The sequence below is a fragment of the Phoenix dactylifera genome, unplaced genomic scaffold (genome assembly GCF_009389715.1).
Source record: "Phoenix dactylifera cultivar Barhee BC4 unplaced genomic scaffold, palm_55x_up_171113_PBpolish2nd_filt_p 000064F, whole genome shotgun sequence".
Classification (NCBI taxonomy): Eukaryota; Viridiplantae; Streptophyta; class Magnoliopsida; order Arecales; family Arecaceae; genus Phoenix; species Phoenix dactylifera.
This window is the reverse complement of record NW_024067673.1, coordinates 1,516,556-1,522,555: the sequence shown is the minus strand read 5'-3', so window position 1 is coordinate 1,522,555 and position 6,000 is coordinate 1,516,556.

The window sequence follows — 6,000 nt, the reverse complement described above, 5'->3', positions numbered from 1 at the left end:
GCCGCTGAACCTTTAATTCATAACAAATTTCTAAGGTAGGTAGCTCTTGGCTGAAACTATCTACCACAAAACCTAAATTGACAGAGAGAGCACGGAAGGAGACCTAATCATATTTTGTAAATTGTCCCGCAGTTTATGCCCATGGCGAATAAAGATCTGATCCTAAACAATAGGAAGAAGACTAAATGAACGTGACCACAGTTTAAACCCATGCTTCAAATCCTCAGACTTTAATATATTACATACCAGAGAGGAAAATCGCAAGGCTTAAAATAAATACATGGTTGAGGATACTAGGATCACTTACCTCAGACGACGGCGAGGTCGACGGTGGCCGAGTAGCTAGGGCTCGGGATGGAGGATTGATGTCGGCGCGCAGCTAGGGCATCGACCGAGAGAGGATGGGCAGCAGGAGGAGGAGGAGGAGGAGGACGAGCAGCAGCAGGAGGAGGAGGACGAGCAGCAGGAGGAGGAGGAGGAGGAGGAGGAGGCTTACCTCAGAGGAGAAGGAGGAAGACGGCAGCGGGGAAGCACCGGCTCGCGATGGAGGTGGGAAGTCGGCGCGCGCACAAGTAGGGCATCGACCGAATTTTAGAGGGGGCTAGGCGAACGGAAGGAGGAAGACGGCAGCGGGGAAGCACCGGCTCTCGATGGAGGTGGGAAGTCGGCTCTCGATGGAGGAGAGGGGGCTAGGCGAAGGGTTGGAGGGTTTGATGTTTTCTAACGACGTTTTATGCGTCGTCGTCTTTTAATCTTTTCCCGACGCTTTTAAGCGTCGTTGTATGTAAACCTTTCCCGACGCTAGAACAAAGCGTCGGCAAAGGCTGGAGCTGAGCCAACCTTTCCCGACGCTTTCCCCTAGCGTCGGGATAAAAGAGTCGGCAAAGCTCATATTTGTTGTAGTGCACTTAGGATGAAATTGAACGATATCTAGTGAAATTATCTATTGAATAATAGTGTCTAAGAAAAGCTTGTCAAAAAGGCATACGTGCCTAAGAAAGGCTGGTACTTAAGTGAGTCAAGTGCTCCACCACCGATCTGGAGCTGATCTGGCTGTTATTCTTTGGATTTTTCAACTAGACATCTAAAGTTCAAATTAAATATCAGTGCAATAATTTGACATAAACCTTTTCATTTTCACATGTGTCAAAACTATGTTAAGCTACAAATCAGTCTCTTTAATTTATTTTCACGTAGCAATTTATATTTGTTGGGTCGCTGTTTCATACTCTGATAAGGAGTCAAGAAAAGGACAGGGGATGGGTGTTCAATCGACCACATTGGAGGCTGAACTAGTGTGCACGTCATTGCTTGTCAAGTCCCAATCACGCTTCCCAAACGAACTTTGGAGTTCTAAGAAATTGGTTCATAATATGATCGCATTCAAATCTTAAGAAACGTTGAAGGCTATTTTACAGGCAAAGATTTTATTAGAGGCATTAAAATTAGTAATTTTTTAAGAGATTATTTATTTTAGAATTATTTTATATGGAAAAGGAATTGTTAAATTTGGCAGTACGATGATCAAGGAAAACATTTTAGAATTATTTTTAGAATTACAAGCTTAAGTCATGGTTCTTTGCTTGTAGTGACCGTAACAACAAAAGCTTGTATCATCATTTTCTTTTATGTGGTGGCTTCCTTACTGGCAAAAGTTTTTGGTTGACTAGGCCTTAATTTTCAGGGGGTTCGATATAAGAGTTTGTATTAGTTTAGCATCATATATAGTATGGAAGAAAAAAAAAATTGGCCAAGTTTGTACTCACAGCATCCATGACCTCCCTAATAGCCATACCATATTAATTAATTCATTTGGACCCAACTTCTTATTTGATACTCCCTAAAGCACAGCCAACTCACGTGGCAATGTCATGGATTGCAACCTAGCTTTTTCATGTCACCTTGTCGTGCACTCGTCAATTAAGTATGCATATCAAATTAGAATTTGTAAAAGTTAATGCACTTGAACTTAATCCCAAAATCAGAACTTAAGAATAATGACAAATGTGAGATATGTGTAGAGGCCAAATTACCTAAAAGTCCCTTTCATTCTATAAGTAGAGATTTTGATCTCCTTGAACTCATACATAGTGATGTATGTAACTTAGAAAGAACCTCAAGGGATAGAAATAAATATTTTATAACTTTCATAGATGACCTTTTTGGATACTGTCCCCTCTAATTTATTAAAGCTAAAAATGAGGTCCAAAATAAAAATCAAAGTCTATAAAGCAGAGGCTGAAAACCAACCAGATAAAAAGATTAAAATTTTAAGAGGTGAATATACCTCATTTGAGCTGACCCAGTTCTATGAAGAACATGGGATAATTCATGAAGTGATAGCTCCTTATTCACCCCAATCTAATGGAGTAGCTGAGAGAAAGAATAGAACCTTAATGGATATGGTTAACTCTACGTTAATTAGTTCAGGAGCACCAGAAAATCTTTGGGGGGAAGCACTAGTAACTGCATCTTATATCTTGAATAGAATTCCATTCAAACATAATGATAAAACTCCATATGAAATCTGGAAACATAGAAAATCTAACTTAAAATACTTAAAAGTGTGGGGGTGCTTAGCTAAAGTAAAAATTTCAGAAAATAAAAGAAAGAAAATTGGACCCAAAACAGTAGATGCAATATTTATAGGATATGCAATTGAGAGTAATGCTAATAAATTTTTAGTGTTTAACTCTCAAATAAATAAAATTAATAACAATACCATAATGGAAGCAAGAGATGCAATCTACTTTGAAAGTATATTTCCTTTTAAAATAAGGATAAATAATCAAATAAATACCAATAATAATTTAGGGACTAGTTCTAGCAGAACCAGATTTAGAGAAGAAGAAAAAACTGAACCTAGAAGAAGTAAAAGAACTAGAGTTGAAAAGAACTTTGGAGAAGACTACTACACATTCCTAATAGTAGAAAAAATTCTCAGGTACCTTAAGGGTACCATATCTATAGGATTACACTATTGTAGTTATCCTGCTGTTCTGGAAGGCTATAGTGATGCCAACTGGATCAGTGATACAGTTGACACCAAATCCACCACTGGTTTTGTCTTCCTTTTAGGAGGTGCAGCTGTATCATGGAAGTCTACCAAACAAACTATAGTGGCTAGGAGTACCATGGAATCTGAAATGATTGCCCTAGATACCACTAGCATTGAGGCCGAGTGGCTTAGAGATCTACTGATAGATTTACCTCTTATGACTTCACCATTACCTTCTATATCTATTTATTGTAACTGCAGATCTGTTATAGATAAATGCAATCAAGAAAATGCAAATGTGAAAATGAATAGGCACTTGAAAGTGCACCAAATTTTGTAAGATCCGAAAGGAATAACTTGATTGCACTAAATTTTGTAAGATCCGAAAGGAATCTAGCTGATCAGCTTACCAAAGGATTGTCTAGAATAGTGGTTCTAGAGTTGTCGAGGGGGATGGGGCTAAGCCCATAAGTAAAGTCACCACGGTGGTAACCCAACCTGAAAAGGTTCAATGGGTAGAAACAAGCTAGATAGGTGACTAATGAGGAGCACTATTTATTTTTTCCATCCCTATGGCAACAGTGCTCATAAAAAGCAAGGGTTAGGTTGAGTTTTTACTCTTAATGGATCCGAGACCCATGAGGCAGGGTACCTACTTGCTCGTACCCTTTTTAGGATTCACCTATATGCGTGTAGTCGTGAGGCCGCGACTGTGGAAAGTGGGCTATTCCCTAATAACACACATGAAGAGATACCTGCGCACGGCCGTAAAGCGCAAACCCGCTTCGAGCATGTTCACGCTATATTATGTGTGCTGTTGATGAAATCTGAGCCATGGACCAAGGTTCAAGGCATGGTCCACCTTTGCTCCACAGAGGTAATCAATTGTCACTAAGTGAAGGTTCAAACCGAAAGGTACCTACACCTATTACATAATATAAGATACTTAGCATTTTATTTTGATTTTTTTTTAAAATTTTATTTTGATTTTAAATTTTTTTAATATTTAATTTATGTGGGGGATTGTTGAATTAAATTAAATATTTTAAAATTTTGAAAACTAAATTAGTCAACGGCCAAGTGGCAAGCATCCAGCGCAAGAGCAAATATGGAAAAATTCCCAAAGAAAGCAAACCATGATAAGTGTCATGCATCCAGCGTAAGAGCAAGCATGGAAAGGCCCTTCGAAGAAGGAAGGAAACGTGGACGGCCAAGATGCAATAAGCCGAATGATCAAAGGAGCACAAGAAGACACGTCATCAGTCCGCGAGAGGGGAATCTTCTTCTTTTGACGCGCCTGGGCCTATATAAAGGGCTCTAGGGATCATTTCAAAGGACAATCAAAATTTTCTCTTCTTCCTATTCCAAGAGTCTAGATAAAAAAAAGGCTCTAGAAATCATTGGGGAGAAAAGAAATAAAGAAAATTTTTCTTCTTCTCATAATTTTTCTAAGTTTCTTTTGAGGTATCTGCAAGTGTGAACGTGCTCTACTTTTTTTCTTGGAGGCGCACTGACGGGGAAGACGTGGTTCTGTATTGGGTCGTCGTATCTCTAGGAGATCTGTGCCAGCAAACCCGTGCGTGGGGGGCATAAACTTTCCTGGGACAGCGCATCAGCGTGCTTCGATCCACAGGCCATCTTCTCTCTCTTTCTTCATTTTATTATTATATTGTCAAGTTAATTATTTGCTAGTTTATTCTTCTTATTTATTGTTTTTGAATATTAGAAATATTTAATTTATCAATTATATTTGTGCATCTAGGCTAACAGAAGATGATATAGTTGTATGATGATCCATGTTCTAAATGCCTTAAAAATCAGAATGATTGTGATGATCAGCTTGATATGGCTGGTTGGTGTCATATTGTCCTAAGAAAGATATCTCTGGCGATCTTCTAGAGTAAAATTTGATCTTCTCTTTTATTAGCCCTTTATTTAGTATAAATTTATCATTTAACCAAATATTGATTCTTTTTTGTGCATACCAGGTAATAATATGCCCCGAGGGAGACGATTTAGAGATGTGGAGTTCCAGCATTCTCAGGTGGGATCTACTTCTGAGCAGTCCCAGCAGCCATGTGATCACCAGCAGCACGAGTCAGGATCTCAGCGCGAGCCTCCTGCTGATTGTTCAGAGGATGAGCTCCGGATCCAGGGTAATTCGATTTAAAGTTCATATTTTATGTTCATATTTGTCTTCAACTTTTTAATACATTTTATTTAATTTGAATAGATGGACAAGGGACAGTGAGGACGAGACGGGGACCCACTCAAGCAAAGAATGTGTGGAAGCTTCCTCCGGGTGAGAAGATCATCATCCGATGCAACGAATTGGGGCAGCCCATCAATAGAGCTGGAAGTCTACTATCAAGCTTTTTAGGATCGGTTGCACGCAAGGGTCAGCTGTGTCCACTCAACTATACGAAGTGGAATGACATGCTTCCTTCGTATAAGGTTGAGCTTCTTAGACTTATACAGATAATTAATTGAATTTATTCTTTTTAATTCGACACCTCCTGTATGTTAATTTGCTTAGTATCATAATTTTATTTTAGATGTTTAATATTATTATAACATTCTGTATCTTGTTGTAGGGTAAGTTTGTACTCCCTCCAGAGAGCCATGATTGGGTGCTAAAGTCCCTCAATCGCAAATGAAAAGAATATAAAGCAAAATTGAAGACGGGCTTCAAGCGCGAGGGTATGACAGAGGAGGAGGTTACTCGTGTGACTCCTCCTGATGTATACCCTCAGCAGTGGAGGGAGCTTGTTCACTACTGGTTTTCTGAAAGAGGACATGTCACGTATATTATTTCAATATCTTCTATTATCTTTATTATTAATATAGATTGCAAATATATACATTGAATCATATTATAATGTGTGCTTTTATTTTGGCAGACATATTCTAATATTGGTAGAGCTGCACGAGCATCTCAAGCAGTTCCTCATACTTCAGGCTCGAAGAGTTATGCGAGACGTAGAAATGAATTCGTAAGTTCT